The sequence below is a fragment of the Apodemus sylvaticus genome, chromosome 5, assembly GCF_947179515.1.
Source record: "Apodemus sylvaticus chromosome 5, mApoSyl1.1, whole genome shotgun sequence".
Classification (NCBI taxonomy): Eukaryota; Metazoa; Chordata; class Mammalia; order Rodentia; family Muridae; genus Apodemus; species Apodemus sylvaticus.
This window is the reverse complement of record NC_067476.1, coordinates 146,909,211-146,929,705: the sequence shown is the minus strand read 5'-3', so window position 1 is coordinate 146,929,705 and position 20,495 is coordinate 146,909,211.

The following is a 20,495-nucleotide window of genomic DNA, read 5'->3' as shown; positions in this document are numbered from 1 at the left end:
GGATTAAAACAAAAACATAATTATATGACATAACTGGGTGTTTAAAGAAACCAAAATTCTCACTATAGACCTGTGTGCATAGTGGATCCTTAGGGTTCAGGTGATAGTGATCCATTTGTGACTTTTGTTTGATAAGCACTGTATCAGTAACTTGCTCACTAGCAAAGGTAGAAACAAAGTCAAAGCCAAAGCATGATATCCTCTGAGGGAATGGTGCAATAGACTAGAAGACCAAAAAGAACCTGAGAGTCCAGAAGGATGGAGAGAACGAGCAGATGGTCAAGTCATAGAGAAATGTAGCCTGGAAGTGCACCCTTGCCACAGATGATTGGTAAGTGTTCTCAATGATCTTTCATACCACATTCCCCAGGTAGACAGGCAATCTCAGCTAGCTGATTTTTGTGGGTAGAGAATCCAAGCCTCTGTCCCAGGCCCACGCAAACTGGTGCTTTGCACTTGTTTGAGTTTAGACAGTAATGTGTCTCCCACTCCTGTCTGAATATATCTAGGAAAGGGATTTTAGTAAAACACCCCTTACCACACAGCGGGACTGTGGTATTTGGCTGTTTATCTGCAGTCTCGGCCCCAGATGATTATTCTGATAAACTGGAATGAATCTTGCAGCAGAAGGAGAGCTAGCAACGGTCCTGCTGATTTATCGCCCTTCTCAACCCAGTTGGGTTCCAAGAGAATAAATCTTGCTCGCCTCTGGCTAGGTACCCACAATCATGCCACGGACCATGACTTTCATATCCCATTAAATCTGAATTACTCAGTCTGGGGCTGAGCTGAGAGGTAATTTAAAATGGCAAAAAGGGGAAAATGTTCTGATTTAGCTCTGATAGAGACTGGATTAAGTCCTCCCATTTTTCAGGGCTTAAATGTGAGCTTTGTGAGGGCAAGCACCTGCGGGTGGGATGGCCCTCCTGTGAAGGGCCTGAGCCGCAGATTAAACTAAACGAGTTGAACCAAACACACATTCCAAAGGTCTGCAGCCCCACCTCCTCCTCCTACTGGACCACAATCGGAAACTGGTTTGTTTGTTTGTTTGTTTGTTTTCAGGGGAACCAGTCTATTAAAATCCACCCTGCTCTGGGGTATAAATTATGGCAACTGTTTTGAGTAGCAATTTGACAGTTGCTATCAAAATGAAAAGGGCAACACTCTCTGACCTACAGACACTCACTGTCCTACAGACATACTTGGCCATGTGCTCCAGGCCATGTACACAGGGGTGCTCATGAAACCCTCATTTATAATCCTAAACTAGGATATTAACAAAATATCCTGAGTGGAGCATGCCTTAAGGAAGGATGGGATACCCATTCTAGAAGAGAATTAGCACTCGTTTAATAAAGTAGACGGATTTCTACTGGTACAGACCCAGCATGAAGAATATGCATATGTAAAGTGTCCTGTTTTTCAAACGTTGTATAAGATGAAGCTAAACCAGTCTTATTTTCCTCTGTCTTCTCTCAGCAATCCTTCAAATGCTGCAGTTTAAACCATCTCAAAATAAATTCCACATCCAAGCTGACCTCACAATCAGTCTCTCTGACCAGATCTTGCCAGGGTCATACCTGGAGCCTTGCTAACAGGCTGTGACCACCACAAAGATCACTGAGGTGAGGGAAAAAAGAGAAGGATTTTTCTCTGCAGGACTCTTCCAGGTTCTCATCTCCTGTGTGTATGCATGGAGAGCCCAATGGAGTCTAAGCTCCTGCCACAATTGTAGGATAAGCTTTCAGACTTCCCCATAACCTGAGTCTACTCTAGCTGCATTTAGATGAAGCCTGCTGGTAACAGGCTTGAAGCATAGTGCTCTTTGAGAGCTGAATTCTGTTAACATAATATTAAAGGACTCTAGGAATCAGGGTACACATTAGTGAAGATAGGAAAAATGGTGTTATAACAACAAATGAATGGCCAGATGTTGATAGCATATCATAAACATATCCATACCTTCTCAAGAAACCTGATTTCAACTGACTCCCCCATGCAGAGTAGGACTCAGAGACCCAGGCTGCTACTATCCTGAGACTAGGTCATCTTAGCCTGCAACCCCTATGGTTGCCACAACAAAACATCTAAGTGCTAGTTTGTGTCTTTATCTGCAGGAAAATAATTCTAACTTGCTCCAGTGATCAGAACTGTCATGGGCATCCAGCTCATTTCCAAGGAAACTAGGCCACAGGGTCGACCCATATATCCAGGAATCAGAAAGACTCCATTCATAATACTGCCTCCACTTGAGGTCCGGACCTAGTGCTTACCCTCCCATTTCTTTCCCTCTGCCCTCCCCAGCAGAAAGGGTGGGATCTTATACATTCTAGAGCCTCTGTGCTTTAGCTACTGCTATGCTCACACATGCATTTATTCAACAAACACACAGTACAATGATGGTGGTGCTTGTGCTGAGTCCCAGGAGACCAGCAAGAGAATGGCAGATGCAGCCAATCTCCATGAAGGTTATAGCCCAAAGGCCAGCTTCCGCCATCTCTGCCTTCTACATGATAATGGCCTCCATTCTGCTAATACCTTACTCCCTGCCTCTCTGGAGCAGTCGGGAGGACTGGGTGAGAAATGCTTACATTATCACCCAGAGGTGCTCACAAGGAAGAATATAACAGGCATAAGATGGTGTAATGCTTTGAATATGTTTGGCCCAGGGAGTGGCACTTGTTAGACTAGATGTGTCACTGTGGCTTGAAAGTCTGCATTCTGCTAGCAGCCTTCAGTTGAAGATGTAGAACTCTCAGCTCCTCCTGTACCATGCCTGCCGGGATGCTGCCATGCTTCCTGCCTTGATGATTATGGACTGAACCTCTGAACCTACCTGTAAGCCAGCCCCAGTTAAATATTGTAAATTATAAGACTTGTCTTGGTCATGAGGTCTGTTCACAGCAGTAAAACCCTAACTAAGACCCCTGGGAAGATGACTCAGTGGGTAAAGACATTCACTGGGGAAGTCTGGTGACCTAGAACCCACAGAAAGGTAGAAGGAGACTTCAAAATCATCCTCTGTCTCTAGGGCATGTGCCCTCTCCACTCCCCATTTCATATTCTCTCTCTCTCTCTCTCTCTCTCTCTCTCTCTCTCTCTCTCTCTCTCTCTCTCTCTCCCATGCATACACACAAACACACACACACACACACATCATGCACATAACTTTTTGCTTGATTGTCAAAAACTGTAACCACCTAATCCCATTGAGCAGCAAGCAGCAATTGTCACCTCAGAGTCTACTCTGGCCCTTCCTCTGGCCTCTTCTCCTTGGTGGAATTCTAACCACCCTCACTTCCTCACAGGTGAGAACCCTGTGTAAAACTGGAGCAAAAGAAATCAACAGGTTCCACAAGATGTTCTTATAGTTTCCCTTTGGACTTGGAGAGAAAATTGGTCTCTTCCTGTTGGGAGATCTGGGCCCAGGACTTTCTGCCAAACAACTTTAAACAAGGATCAACAGCCAAGAATAACACTGGTCCTGCTGTGTAGGCCTGTGATCCGTGCCACTTGAGAGGATGAGCTAAGAGGCGCTGAAACTTCAAGGCCTGCTTAGGCAAAAGCCTGAGTTCAAGGCCTGGACAACTTAATAAGACTGTCTCAAAATAAAAAGTAAAGGCAGCTGGGGATCAGAGCTCAGCGACAGATGCTCACCTAGCATGGGTGAGGCTCTGGGACCAGTTCCTAGGCCTGATCAAACTAATTAAAAATGAAGGTATTATAACTCTCTGCTCATTGTCCCCTTCCCAGAGTAGCCTTCCCAGACTCACCTGTTAACATCTCTACCATCTCTATCCCTCTACTTTGTGATAGGTCTCCTAAAGTCCTTCATCACAATGAGCAAGCCTGTGAGGTCAGCATAACACCAGGGCACCAGATCACTGCCCTGGTTCAGGGATGCAGAGAATGGTGGGGTTGCCCTTGCACCCTTCCCGGTCCCCCCAACCAGGAAGCACACATTCTTCCCTAACTGTGCTCCTTGACTGAATGAGTCTTTTTCAAAACTGGGATGGCAGGGAAAATATTAAGAAGCATGTTTCTGCGCCTCAACTTTTTAAATTATGTTAAACTTCAGAATTTTCTGTAGGCGCCTGTTTATAAATAAAATTAGATTCATCAGAAATTGAGTTATTCTTCATGGTCGGTTAGTTATTACTGGGAATTTAAAAACACTTATTTGGATAATATCCAGGTCATTTGGAGTCGGCATCTTATAAAAGTTGGACCCGTTACAGATAAACACCCATGCTGGGCTCCAGGCACTGAAAGAGGCAAAATGGTTCATTTCCTAGCATATTGAATGAATGGACACCCTCCTCCCCGACCCTCTAAATATAGCCTTTCTCTAAACAAAATATGCAGTACATAGCATGAGGCTGCATTTGTGTCCCAACATGGGTTTCTGTTAACATACCTCATGCTGCTTCTCAAACTCAGATTGGTTAAATCCTTTTAAGAAAATTAGGCAAGCAAAGATGCCATCAATTTTAGGAACCTATCACACGCATAACAGAGGCATAGTGATTATTTTTAAGGCCATTCTTGTTTATAATGCTTGTCATTTTTGAGCATTAGCTCAAGCAGCTGGAACTTGGAGTCTTTTTAGGAGATGGCCTTAGTATCGAAGATAATATAACTTATCACAGGGTTTGCTGGTGGTTTTTTTTTTTTTTTTGATCTTCCTTCCAATTCATTTGTCATTTATATACAGAATGACAATATAATTTACTTCTCAAAGACACTTAGTGGGATGAGAAAGGCTCGATTAATCTGAGCAATGATGTTAGAACACCAGCCAGGCCAACAGTACAAAGTCAACTTTATATTCATTGAGGGTTTTTTGTTTTTTTTTTGTTTTTCTCACAAGCAAAGTACTAAGCCAGGCTCTGGAAGACAAATATGTTAAAATCCTGGGAGTTAATCATGGAAAGGAACATAAGAGCTGGGTTAAGGATGAGTAAACTTTCTTAAAAGAGCGAATAATATACATTTAGGATCTGCAGGCCAAGAGATAAAAATAAGGTTGCAATGTTGGTGTTTATGTAGTTATTTAATACGTAACCACTCAAGAGGCTGGAGAAATGGCCCAGTGGTTAAGAGCACTTATGTTCCTGCCGAGGATCCAAGTTCGGTTCCCAGCACCCGAATGGGGCAGTTTACAACCTCCTATCACTGCAGCTCCAGGGATTCATATGACTTCCTCCAGGTCTCCATAGGCAACTGCACTCACATGCATACACACAGACAATCTACACACATGTGCCTAGAAATAAAAATAAATCTGTAAGATGCAAACTACTCAAAGCTAGGAGCCAGTTTAGTCCATAAAATGCTTGTACCACAAGCACAGGGACCCTAGTTCACTTCCTGGACTCCACATAAAATAAAATCCAGGCATGCTGGCATAGGCTTGAAGCTCCGCACTGGGGAGACAGAGACAGGAGAATGCCTGGGAAGCCTGGGTAAGTGGGAGAGATTTTGTCTCAAGAAACTAATTGAAAACAGAGACTTTAAGTTGGAAAGGGTCCAGGAGAAATAGAAGGGGGTGGGCAGTAAGGGGGGATATGATCAAAATACACTGTATATAGTTATGAATTTCTCAAATAATAAATGAAAACTTTTTTGGTTTGGTTTTGGAAGGCTTTTATTGTTATTTTGAAAGAGGAGTAAAGAAAGAATATAAAGTTGACTAGGTAAAGAGGTAAGGGGATCTGGGAGGAATTGAAAACATGATCAAAATATATGACATGAAAAAATAATTAAAAAACTATTGTTTTTTTTAAAGGTGGATGGCCCCTGAGGAACAACATCCCAGGTTGCCTTCTGGCCTCCACATGCATGTACAACACACACACACACACACACACACAAAACCACCTAAACATGTAACAGGGTGAACGGGGTCCATGGGCTTATATTGGCCACAGTCTGAGTTGAGCATTGAAAACATTAAAAGCTAAACTAAGAAATGTAGATTTAGTTCTACAGCCATTCATTTCCAGAAGTATTCTTTATTTTAGAAGTAGAAACTTGTCTGCAATTGAAAGCATATGCAGAAGCCCAATACATATGTAAAGCAGATGAGAATGGGGATGAAAAAATGGGGAGCACAGCCTTTCTCACCTCAGTTGCACTCCCAGAAGCCCAGAGGGGCCCTGCCAATCACTACTTAAAAACCACAGCCGCCTTTAGTGGTATCCGATTAAAGACTTCTGAGGAGAGGCAGAAGTGATCACAGCGTACAACCATCGCTCTGGGCATAGAGTGCAAGATGCAAAGAGATCAGAATGCCTGGGGTAGAGAAGCCAGTGAGGAGGTCCACAGTGAGCAGCAGCACATGCTTCTGCAGTAGATAGCAGGGCCCCGGGTACAGGCTTGGGAGGAATGAGGCATTGAGACAGGCCTGGATCCACCAGCTCAAGATCAGGGCAGCCCAAGAGCGCTCTGGACACAAAAGGGCTCACACTTCGGTTTGATTCACCATCTAGAAAGTCTTTGCATTTTCATTTTGCACTGGATCCACACATTACAAATTGTGTGGCTGATCCTCCTTCCAGGGATGTTTGAAGATGTGGGGACCAGAGCACATCTTCTGGCAGCACGTTCCACCCACTGTCTCGCTGGGCATTCTGTGTTATCCCTAGTGTAGCTTTCTTCCAAATGGTCAAGTGTTTCTAACTCTTTTTCAGAGTCTCAGATCCTGTCTCCTGCATGTTGCTTTGTCCCATCACAAGCGCCCAGCATGCCTACCCATTCTACTCCTGCCTTCTAAACTCTGAGAACAGTAGTGTAAACTCTGACACCCCCAAGTTCAAACCTCTGCAATTCAACTCAAGGCCCAGGGTTGGCAAGACTCTCAGTGGTCAGCAGATCCCTCTTGCAGACCCGTGGCTGGGCCCTACATATGAGATGCTGGGGTCCCTTGACTAGGGTTATGCCAGAGCACAGTCTGGGTCAAGGATTCAGGAGCCAGGTATTTGGATGTGATTGAAGGAAACCCAGATTCTGCAGAATGCTATGCAACATTGATCATCAACTCCCAACTCCTGTTTATTCAGAAATTCCTGGGTCCCCACCCCCACCCCCAGAGAAATTCTGGCCACACAAATGTCAAACTCCATTCTGTGACCAGAGATGACACTAAGCATATACATTGTTTCAGAACTGTCCATAGACAGTGCCAGGGCTAGGATATGCTGAAGTGGGTATATCTGAACATGATATGACCATGTTTGTTCCATTCTCAGAGATGTTATAAGGGACAACAAAGATCTGAGAAGAGAACTAACTTAAAGCACTGTCATCCCAAATTTGAAAGTACACCTGCCATCATTACTACAGTCTCTCATGCAAAATATCCCAACTCATGGCCTCTTATGTGCCAGAATATTACTTTTGTTTAGAACACTGTTCTCCATGCTGTAGAAGACAATGGATGCAGGCTTGGTCATCTGAAAGAACCACATTGCAGGAGTTAGGTTAGAGCGGCTCACTATACCCTAGTTTGACACAGGAGATCACAGACTTATACACCTGAAAGTTTCCTCAACTCCTTTGATACCTGTGTATGTTCAGTGGAGGATAGAGATTATTGGCAGCATCTAGAGAAGGAACAAGATGACAGCTCACGAAGAGACAAGACAGTGTGTCTTTGAATGACGTCACTTTTATCCAGCGAAATGTCTCAAGTCTCTTGTTGGTTAAGGTTTTAATCCTTAAAACATGTACCATGGCTGTCACAGACTGTTGTCAGCATTATACAGTCACCATAGAAAAGGCTGTCAGCTCCTTTGTGGTGCAGCAATACACTCACAGGTTACATTAGGTTTTCTATGTGAACAGGTTTGGAATTTTGTTCTGTAACCCAATTAGCTTCCTTACTGGAAGTATTATATAAGCCTTGTCACCATTAATCAGCCTCCTTGTTTTAAACGTGAGGATAAGGATAGAGATTGACTAATTGAAAATACACGTTCATAAAAATGCTTGAATATTCATGTTCTTAATAGTATTTTCTGTAACCATGCAAATGAAAATAACCCAATGTCCATCAACTAATGAACTAATAAGTAAAATATGTGTAATAGAATATTACTCAGTCATAAAAACATAAGAGGGCTCATATATACTTTAAAATGGATAAGCTAAGAAAATATATGGTATGATATTATTTATGTGAATTGTCCAAAGAGACAAATTTTATAGAAACATAAAATTGACTAACGACTTCCTAGGACCCAGGGGGAATTTTAAAGAAATGAAATGGGTATAGGTTTTCTTTTGAGGGTGGTGAAATGTTCTATAGCTGACTAGTGGGAATAGTTGCCTAATGCTGTGCACAGAGTAAAACACTAAATTATGCACTTTACGTGAAGTACATGTGTGTGAATTAGACTCCCACAAATCTGTTATACCATGAGATTCTACTGGGGGCCCATTTGTACTTTTCATTGGCACTTAGGATACATCAGTGAATGAAATGAACAGTATCATTGCCCTCTTGGAGTTCACATTCCCATGAGGAAAGAGACCAGTGAACCCTAAACATGCCAGACAAATTGCTATGTCATTATGAAACATGATCAAAAATGGCTGTGGGAGGCGGGGTGGGGGGCAGCTAGGAAAGCCGTAGTTTTAAATGTGCTGGTGCAGAAGCTGTCACTAAGGAGAGGACACTTGGATGGGTTTGCAGCAACCAGTTTTGTGAGGCAGACAGAGGGTGGTGCTTCCAGGGCAAAGGCCCCGAGCAGGAGCAAAACTACCAGAGGGATAGCAGGGAGGTCAGCTGAACAGGCATATCAGGTCAGAAGACAATGAAGGCAGCAGGACACTGACCTCTCTGTGAGGCTGATGGAGGGGGGGTGCCACTGAAGGTTCAGCTCAGAGCCTAGCTCTAAGTGTAAGCCCTATAATCTATCTCCGCTTCTTAGTGGCTCACTAGCTGGGCACCAGGGCTCTAGACAGAGGAACTAAGTGGCCAATACCCACCCAGGCAAAGGTGCAGGTGTCTCATGGGGATTTGCTGAGCTCCAGATGGGAAACAGCCCCTGATGGGGAAACAGCCCCTGATGGAAAACGGCAATTTCACCATCTAATAACCTAGTGTATTTGTGATCTTCAGGTTCCAATTCTAGTATCGTCACGGTCAATTACAGCTCACAAATGATTTCCAAAGTGGGCTGCCCAGGGACACCGTTGTGCAAATCCACTTACACTCAGAGTCATTCCATCCCCCACCCCCATCCCCCCCCCAGGCTGCTCACACCCTGAGATGTGCTCTGGAGCAGATCAGACCCCACAGAGTGAGGGAGAGTAGAGACTTCTGGAATGAGAGGTAGGAAATAAACCTGTCCTAAGACATGAATGAAGGTTCTATGGGCCACACTTTGTAAGTGACCTCAGCCCAGTCATCTTCTCTCTCAATCGTCTCCTGTGGGAATGTCTAGACCTGTCTGACTTCAGAAGAAATGCTGTGTGTTACCCCACCAAAAAGATCATGAGAAATACCACAAGCCAAACCCTGACTGTCCCTGGACCTGAGTGAGCACTCTCATTTCTTCTCTGAGAAAATTTGCAGACTGTAGGATGATCTCTAAGTACATTAGTTGAGTTTTTGTGAATTTCAAGTTATGCAAATGTCACAATTCAATTAGAATATTTCCATCATACCAAGAAAGAAATTTCCAAAATAATGCTTTGAGGTTACAGGTCTATACATAATGACATCAGCTCAATACTGTTATAAAAGCAAAAAAAGAAAAAAAGAGAAATGGTAATGCATTAACCTGGACTGCATGAAATTGCCATTTTTATAAGTTAAAACTGTCCAAATAGTGGCAGTTTTAAATAGCTTACCCATTTTTAAAAAATCTGCAAATATGCCACTCTAAAAATATTGTTTCTATATTAATGCATACACTACCTATGATTGCCTATGAATCACTCTTGTTACAAATCCACACAGTATAATTTTATGCAGAAAACCATGCACATTGATCTTAGTGAATGATCGGAGGGATCTAGAATTTTTCAAGGGAGAAATTTTGACTATGCACATTTTCCACGTTAGGCTCTGTCTTCCCAGAGGAACCTCCATGGAGATGATCCAGTTTGAGCCTGCTCTAGCCAAGGCACTCAGCTCAGAGATGAGGAAAGTGAAGTTTACACAGGGCGGTAATGTATCTGTGCAGTGTCAGCCAGACCAAATTGTCTCAGGAAATGTGCACAAAGCAATGAAGTGAAAATACCTCAAGCCTGTGACATAAAATCATCACAGCGCTGAATTATTATTTTATTTATTATTATTATTATTGTTGTTGTTGCTGTTGTTGTTATTATTATTATTTTGCATGCTTGCTTTTTAAAACATCTCCATGCTCCCCTGGAGTCTAAGACCCTTCAAGAAACATGCCAGAACCTCTCTCTGTCTCTTATCCATCCATCATTAGATATATGTTTGATATGTACATAAATGCTTGATAAATGAATCTGATAGAAGTAACAGACTGGTTCGTGCCTGTAAGCACGCCCCTCTTGGACACATACACATGGTCATTTCCACTAACAGTAACAGTTCCTGGGGAATGATCACATACAGGCAGATCCAAGAGACTTTGGATCTATTTCCAACACAAAGTAAATCCATTTTGAGCCAACTTGGCCTAGTAGAAGTTCTTTGAGTTCAAGTACACAGTACAATCTACCTTCTGAGGCCCAAAATAGGAATCACCATCCCCAAATATGTAGAGAAAAGGGGGATGGAAAAGAAACTTTATGAAGAGTGTCATCCCCAGGTACCTGAATATCTGGGGTCTGTAAGGGTCAGAGGTCAGGCTAAGGCAGGGTCTTTAAGAGTTAACAACCAGACCTTGGCTAGGCCAGGATCTAGAGCATACCACCAACAGATTAGATACTATAACAAGAGCAAATTCACCTGCCAGGGCTGCTCAGAGCTTTCAGGAGTGGGGGTTACTACAGAGTAGACTTGAGACATAGGGGCTAAGGCTTTGACTACTCATGGTTTAGCATGGCACATTCAATCCCACAGGGAAAGATCCTGTGTTCTCTGTGTCTCTTGACTCTGTTTCTGTGTCCCTGTCTCTCTCTGTCTCTGGCTTTCTGTCTCTGTCCTTATCTCTGTCTCCATCTCTCTCTGTCTCTCTGTCTCTGTCTCTCTCTCACAGACACACACACACACACAGCTGGTACAGACTCTTGGAAGCAGGAAATAGAACAAACTTCCACCTAAGAGCTCAGTTCTGTACTCAGTACCCACTCCACACCTGCCGAATAAGCACTTGTGCAAACATCTCTGGTGAAGACACATCAGCATCGCCATTTCCCCAGAGAGCAGCTTTGCTGGAGCTAAAGCTGGTTCCAGCCTTATTGGTGGAACTGGAGAAAGTTTAGGGATGGGTTGGACCTTTGGTTCAAAGTAGATGAAGAGAAAGTGAGGGAAAGAGAGGGAAAGATGAGCCTACCAGAGGACGAGTGAAAGTTTCCTTAATTTAAATCAAGTTGCGGGGCAGGGTTGGGGAGGACATTTTGGTAGATAGGTATGACTGTTGCCTATTGTCAAAAACTAAAAATTATGTATCCTTTGTTTTGTTTTGTTTTGTTTTGTTCACTTTCCATAGCAACCAGAAAACTGAGACTCAGATTTCTCATCAAAGTAACAATAATCTCTGATCTAGAAGCATCTATTCCTTATCCCCACTCCCAAGGACCTATTTTTCTGCTGTAGGGGCTCTCTGCCCTCCAGTCCTTATCTTAACCCTAAAACAGCCTAGAAGATTCCATGCAGTATATTAACTGAGTGCTCTTTGTGTCTTTGCGTTCCAATAGCACCACCCTGATCGTGGGAGTAATATCTACTGTAATTAGGCATCATAAGGACAATGATTTCATTAGAGATTCTGTAATAACCCTGTACATGTACGAGGCAATGTGTTATACAACATGGTCCAACACTTTATCACCTTGTGATAATTGGAGTTGCTGAATTACAATAAGAGAGCAATGGAAGGTAATTTCCTATTTGGCCAAAGTCATCTGACCTCCCCTCAGGCCTCCAATTATCATATTTCTTCTTGGAATCAGATCTCCCTTCCACTCTGAAGCTGCTGCGAGCTGTTACCACAGACAGTAAACTTGCATGGGAGCCCTGAAGTCGTAATTTTCTCATTACACAGCCTCGTCTGTCAGCTATTTCCTGGTGAGCCAGCCCTGTTTTCCAGCTCAGGTGATAAATAGGCATGCACAGCTTAGTGAGCAGAGAGGCAAATAAACATTTGAAAATGATCAGACCTGAAGAATCTTCTATATGATAGTATTATGGGCTAGAGACAACCAGCATAAACTGAAGAATGAACCAGGAAGAAGAGACTACAGTGGTTGGCTTTCTTTCTCTCAGCACCCATGGGATAGACATAGGCAATTTCTTCTGCTGTGTGTACAGTCTCACATGGGTTTTAGACAACACCATCAAACTCAGCAAGTGAAGTTGATCAAACAGGCAAGCACTCCTATTGGCTGAGCACCCTAGTAGGTGTGTTCTAGTGTGTAAAGGCTCTAAGATATACTGAGCCCTTTGGCTAGGGAAATGGTTCAGTGGGTAATAGCATTTGCTATATAAGCATGAGAAGATGAGTTTGAATACCTAGAACCTACTGCCAATCATTAACTTGCTCTCCTTTTAATGAGATAAAACCCTGGCATATCATATGCACAACAGAAGAGTCAGCAACCAGCTTCTTTTCATGCACTTGAGCATTGTCTGCATTGAGCCAAGAACCATGTTAAACCTCAGAGGATCAATTGTGAATAGTGTAGACATAATTGCTGGCCTCTCAGTGCTTAGAGACTTATCGAGACATTGATCCATCAGCTTATAAATACCAGTGTATTTCTAATCCAATAAATGTGGAGAGGGAATACAAGAGCCAGAAGCTGAAACAATTTGGGGAGGGAGTCGAGATCAGCAGGGAAGTGATCTTAAGTTGAAGACTTAGGGGTGAGTCTTGAAGAGGAAGGGGAGATGCCCCAGTAGATAACTTACAAACTAGGAGAAAAAAAAAACATGAAATTGAAAGACATGTCATGGTGGGGATATGGGAGAATTGGAGGAAAAAAGGGGAGTGGATATGATCCTATTTCATTGTGCATATAGATGAGATCCTCAAGAATAAACTGTAATAAAATATAACTTTACATTTAGTTTTAAATTTTAGGAAGTCAACAAATTAAAGACTGTCTCTGAGGGCTAATATCCAATATATACAAAGAACTCAAGAAGTTAGACCCCAGAAAACCAAATAACCCTATTAAAAATGGGGTACAGAGCTAAACAAAGAATTTTCACCTGAAGAACTTCGGATGGCTGAGAAGCATCTTAAAAAATGTTAACAGCATTAGTCATTAGGGAAATGCAAATCAAAACAACCCTGAGATTTCACCAGTCAGAATGGCCAAAATAAAAAACTCAGGAGAAAACAGGTGCTGGCGAGGATATGGAGAAAGAGGAACACTTCTCCACTGCTGGTGGGATTGCAAATTGGTACAACCACTCTGGAAATCAGTCTGGCGGTTCCTCAGAAAACTGGGCATGTCACTTCCGGAGGATCCTGCTGTACCACTCCTGGGCATATACCCAGAGGATTCTTCAGCATGTAATAAGGATACATGCTCCACTATGTTCATAGCAGCCCTATTTATAATAGCCAGAAGTTGGAAAGATCCCAGGTGTCCCTCAATGGAGGAATGGATACAAAAAATGTGGTATATATACACAATGGAGTACTATTCAGCCATTAGAAACAATGAATTCATGAAATTCTTAGACAAATGGATGGAGTTGGAGAACATCATTCTAAGTGAGGTAACCCAGTCTCAAAAGATCAATCATGGTATGCACTCACTGATAAGCAGGTATTAGCCTAGAATCTTGGATTACCCAAGTCATAATCCACATGTCAAATGATGTCCAAGAAGAACAGAGGAGTGGCCCCTGATTCTGGAAAGGCTCAGTGCAGCAGTATAGGACAATACCAGAACAGAGAAGTGGGCAGGGGTGCATGGGGGAACAGGGGGAGGGAAGAGGGCTTATGGGACTTTTGGGGAATGGGGAGCCAGGAAAGGGGAAATCATTTGAAATGTAAATGAAAAATATATCGAATAAAAAAAAATCCAGAAATCAAAAAAAAAAAAAAAATGTCTCTGAGAACCTTAACATTCCCCAGCTCCTGTTAAAATGCATCTTCCAAAACAACATTTTTCAAGTAGAGATAAAGTTTTAGGGAAAAAAAAAGCAATCATGCAGCACTAAATACAACGAGGCATAAGAATGAAACACATAAAGCAAATCAAATGAAGTAACGTCCAGGGGTTTTAATGGCAAATGCCAACATGTAAAATTCCACAAGTAAAAGGCAGCCACTCCCAATTTAAGCCTGAGAAACAATCCAATTAGAGAGCATTTGAGACATGAGCTAAGTGTCTTTTCTATTGAACATAAAGAGGAAATGTGTATTAGATGAGCTCAGCCTGGAAAGGCATGGTCACATTCACATCTGACAAGGAAATTGAAAGCAACAAGAAGCATTAAACAGGACAGTATGGGTTAAAAATACACCAATAAAAAGCCACGCTTCCCCAGTGAAATTTCAGCCGCCATGTCTTCTGCTCTCCCAGATGAGGAGACAGAGCCCTAACTACAAGAACACAGGGAGAATTCGTTACAAAAGGTGACCATATACTGCAGGAAAGCAAGAGTCAGCCCATTACAAAGGACTTAAACCATACAAACTGAACTCTCTGCCACAGGATGAGACTTGCAACCAGGAATAAATAATGGGAAGAGACTCACCATGTGTTCAGAGATTTTAAAAGAGAATTACCTCTCAAAATAACTCATCGTCAAAGAAGTCACCATGGAAATGAGAAATATTTTCATTTGAATCCTAATGAAAATAAGATATACCATAACTGAAGCCTGTAAACATGAGCTAAAGATCAATGATCAAGGCAGTTAGTCTTGGAAATTTAAAGAATGGAATAATTTGAACATGAAAAAAAATGTAAAGAAAACAAGGAAAAGTGAGATCACAACTACCGAAGTAGAAAGTGGAATGCAGTTCATTAAGAGAAAGTGGTTGTTGTTGTGGGTGTTGCTGTTGGTGTTTTCAGAGTTTTCAAACCAAACAGGAATATAATGAAGTCTTTGTACTGTTAACCTGAAAGATGCAAGGAGAAAGACTACCAATCCAAATCACCATGGCCAAATTAATTAAAGCAAGCACTTAATTAAAAGCGAGATTTTTTTTATTCATGTACACAGGCTGCCTCCCCCTAAGGTGGAGTTATAAGAAATCAGCATCATCAGCCCTGGGGAAGATAAGGGACTTTATAGCTCAGAGGTAGGAGGGTTTCCAATGGTGAATTTAGCAGGCAAATAGGCAGGTTGTAGAAGCAGACTATATCAAGGTGGTCATAACAAGGTAGTCATAAAATCAAATAGTCATAACAACCTTTGAAACAAAGGTAGGGTTGCAAAATGGTTATAACATCTTGCTGAAGCAAAGGCATGTGAAGTGGAAATTTCTGGATATGTCACATTATACAAACTCATATCATGTTTTGCTAAGGCAAGACCGATGGGAGAACATGCTGAGGCCCTGCCTCAGCATGAGGAGGGTCCTGAGAAAGGCAGGAATGGGGACCGTGCTGATTCAATAATGATTCAGAGTTAGTAGTAGATGCAAGCTGCTGGTACAGGCACTCTGTTCCCTGACGATTCTTTATTCTTTATCCTTCATCTTAATCCTAATCAATTACTACTTCCTTGATTTCTAATTCCTCCAGAAAGAGCCTGAACCCAGTCTTTTATTTACTAAAGCTACATCATCAAGGCTTTGATCATTGTTAATTATTATCAAGAATTCTTAAATTTACATAAACTCTCTAAGTCCTGGATCAACAGTCCTAGCCCCATTTCCTTAGAGCAGAGCCAAGGGCAAAGCAAGTGCACACTTTCTTACAGCTTTACACGGCCGTTCTTTAAGGCTACAGCTCCTCTAGTTTTCTGGTTACAGCAGACAGCAGTCTTTAGTAACTGCTTCCATGTAAGAGTAGAAAAATGGCAGACTACTAAAATTAAAATAATTCCTCACAAACTTTTGAAGGTTTTTATTTTTTTCAAACTTTTGAATTTATGTAAGTAAAACAGTGAAACAGCTCTCTTTAATATCTTTACAGTCATTGTTATCTTCAATTCTTCAAATATCTAGAAAAAGAGTACTCACTTTTTATATGCATCTATATCATCTTTTCATTCTTTTTTCTCTTTAAAATCTTCATAAAGACTATAATTGTTTTATTAATAATAATAATAATTTATTTACATTTCAAGTGTTATCTCCTTACCCAGTTTCCCCCTCTCCCAGAAACTTCCTGTCCCATCCTCCCTCCCCCTGCTTCTATGAGGGTGTTCTCCTACACTGGGGTATCTATCAAACCTTCATAGGACCAAGGACCTCTCCTCCCATTGATGTCTGACAAGGCTGTCCTCGGTTACATATGCAGCCAGAGCCATGTGTACTCCTTGGTTGGTGGCTTAGTCCCTGGGAGCTCTGGGGGGTCTGGTTGGTTGATATTGTTCTTCCTATGGGGTTGTAAACCCCTGCAGCTCCTTCAATCCTTTATCTAACTCCTCCACTGGATACCCCACATTCAGTGCAATGGTTGGATGTAAGCATCTGACTCTGTATTTGTAAGGATCTGGCAGGGCCTCTCAGGAGACATCTATATCAGGTTCCTTTCAGCAAGGCTTTCTTAGCATCCAGAATACATACCGTTTGGTGACTGTATCTGGAATGAATCCCCAGGTGGGACAGTTTCTGGATATGGCCTTTCCTTCAGTCTCTGCTCTGCACTTTGTCTCCATATTTGCTCCCATGTTCCCCTTTCTAAGAAGGACCAAAGCACCACACTTTGGTCTTCCTTCTTCTTGATCTTCATGTGGTCTGTGAATTATATCTTGGGTATTCCAAGCTTCTCCTTATCTTAGCAATTCCATAGCACTCTCCTAATACTATTTACTCCTAAATCATATGTGAATTCCTATTTTGCTATCCATACCTTTTCCTCCTGAAACCACTCTAACTCTCTATTCGAAATATCTCTTAGTTAATCCTGGCTAATCAATGCATCACTCATTGGACTAGAGGGTACTTGTGCTTCCTCATGATTCCAAATTCAGGGCCAAATCTGGCAATGAACCATTTCCAAAAAAGACAGGAATGAATGATCCTAGCTTGTCTTTACTGTAAGATAGCTTTCAAGCGTAAGATGGAGGCAGGTGGTTGGTTCATCAGTACCCAAGATTAAAAATAAATAAATAAATAAATAAATAAATAAATACTGTAGAGTTTACTGAAAGTATAGATACATTACAACAAACATAACCAATTAAAAGGGCCTAGCTCAATTAAACAAAACCTTGATGATCAATCAAAAATAGGTAGGAGGCTTTACTATGTATTTTCCAAAAAGGAAAAAAATCCAAATGGGATTTTATAAAAGCAGGAAAAATGATCCTCCTTACTAGTGATCAAAGAAATACAAATTCAAACAATGAGCTGCCACTTCACATCATCTACCAGCATGGCTAAAGTGAAAAAAATCAGACCGTGGATTGGTGTTGCCTTCCTTGGAGGCCCTCCTATTCTGCTGGGGGTCATGCACATGAGCTTAGACAACCCAAAAGCATGTACTACACTGCTAAAACTGAACACAGCCCCTCTTCAAAGGGCATTTTTTAGCACGTGGAACAAGAAACACATAAAAAAGGTTTGTGACAGCATTATTCATAAGTATAAAAAACTGGAAATGAACCATTTATTCCTACTTCACTATTTATCCATTCTCAGGTCATTAATCCCCAAGCCTGCGCAATCCATTAACCAAAACAACCCATTAGTAGTCAAATGAACAAATAAATGGTTGACTATTCCTAAAATAGAATAAAAAATAAAGTGCACTGTACTCATACAAGGAAATAAACAGCAATTAAAATGAGAGACCTATAGCTGCACATCAAAAGGGAATCTCACAAAGTTATGAAGTCAAATAATCTAGATAGACAATAGTAGACTGTATTGGGCCTTTTCTGTAAAGCTCAGACACCCAACAGAGCTTGCTGTGGTGTTTAGGTTATGGTCAACTTAAAGGGAAAGCAAAGAAACCACTAACAGAAAAATTAGCAATGTGGTTACTTTTCTAGGGGAGAGAGGAGCAGCAACTGGAGATACTCCAGGGATACATCCAGAGGCCAGAGCCAGGGACAGTGTATATAATTAAGTCTATGCTTTGCTCATAAACCAAAAGGATTCTTGGAAGTGCTTGGTAAGCCCAAAACTTAAATCTTAAGTATCAAGAATGAACTTCAGACACTAGAGAAACCATGCAATTATTTATTCAATAACTACAAATAAACCCATTTTTAAAATGCCAACAAACCAAAATGACTCAGGAAAAAAAAAGAATGGAAATAGCACCTAACATGCCAACGAAATGAAACAAATTCACTTCTTGCTGATTTAAATATAGTTACATACTTAACCCACATACCCTTTGGGGTAGGATTTTTGCCAGAAACAGGATGTAGCTACTTGATTAGTTGTAGATACCACTCGCAGTCCTAAGAATAGTAACACAATTTTCAGTAGATGACAGACTACAAAAATGTTTAGAATGTCCAACCCATTGTCATACATATGAACCACACAAATGGACTTTCACGCTCCTGCCATTCAGCATTTGAGCCTATTTTACCTTGATTCTAACCCTAAGAATATAGCTGAGCTGGCCTTGTGCAATCTCACACCTACAGCCTCCAAAGCCATAGCTATTTCCTCTCACTGTGTCTTGGGATGACACCATCATCACATGAGCAAGCATAGGCCAACCTTCCAGGAAACGAGTAGTACAATGAGCACATAGAGATAAGTCAATTGAAATGGTGCCACCCATTGGCCAATCATCCCCAGCCAGCATAGCAGCTGACTGCCCCCACTTAATCCAGAAAAACCTTCCAGCTGAACTTGCCTAAATGGCTAACCTACAAACCTTGTTGGTTCTTAAGTCATTGCATCTTGAAGAGGTTTGTTATGTAGCAAAAGCTGACTAAGACAGATTATGGGGGCTACTGTGGATTCGAAACTTTATCATCTATGCCTATAAAACAGGAAGACCCAGACTTCTTCTTCAACCAGTCAGAAAAAAAATCATAGGAATGATGCTTGTATTTCTCCTCAGTATTATGAAACTTTTTTGCTGTTCATTCCTCTAAATTGTTTGTCAGTCAAAAGTGTTTCATTGAGTTCCAAAGTGACAGGTGAAGAATGAGAAGACAGGGACAGATAAGAGGACATGTCCGTTTGTATCTGTCACCATTGTCGAATCAACTTGCCATTTGTAGCTTGCAATAACAAAATGCATAGGCATAAATAAAAATAAACCTTTATTGCTGTTATTTCTGTAGGAAAAATAATTTTGGGTTCTGAATTTTCTAATTCTTTTTCTTTTTTTATTGAATATATTCTTCATTTAGATTTCAAATGTTATACCCTTTCCCAATTTCCCACCTCCCAGAAAAATCCCAAACCCATCCTCCCACCCTCTGCCTCCAAGAAGATACTTGGAAAATTCCCCCACCCACCTACCCCCCACCTCGATTTCCCCATGCTGGGGCATCTATTGAGCCTTCATAGGACCAAGGACCTCTCCTCCCACTGATGCCTGTCAAGGCATTCCTCCACCACAATTGTGGTTGGGACCTGGGAGTCCTGGGAGGGTCTGGTTGGCCTTCATCATCATGCTTCCCATGGGATGGCAAACCCCTTCAGCTACTCCAGTCCTCCCTCCCACTCCTTTATTGGGGACCCCGAGTTCAGTCCAGTGGTTGGCTGCTAGCATCTGCCTCTGTATGTGTAAGGCTCTGGCAGGGTCCCTCAGGAGAGAGCCATAACAGGCTCCTTTGGGCAAGGAATTCTTGTCATCCATAATAGTGTCAGGGTTTGGTGACTGTTTATAGGATGAATCCTCAGGTAGGACAGTCCCTGGGTGGCCTTTCCTTCAGTCTCTGCTCTACACTTAGTCTCCATAATTGCTCCTGTGACTATTTTGTTCTCTTTCTCAGAAAAACCAAAGCACCCACACTTCAGTCTTCCTTCTTGAGCTTCTTGTGGTCTGTGAATTGTATCTTGTTTATTTGGAGATTTTGGGCTAATATCCACTTATCAGTGAGTGTGATGACATGAGTATTCTTTTGTGATTGGGTAACCTCACTCAAGATGACACTTTCTAGTACCATCCATGTACCTAAGAATTTCATGAATTCATTGTTTTTAATAGCTGAATAGTACTCCATTGTGTATATATACCACATTTTCTACATCCATTCCTCTGTTGAAGGACATCTGGGTTCTTTCCAGCTT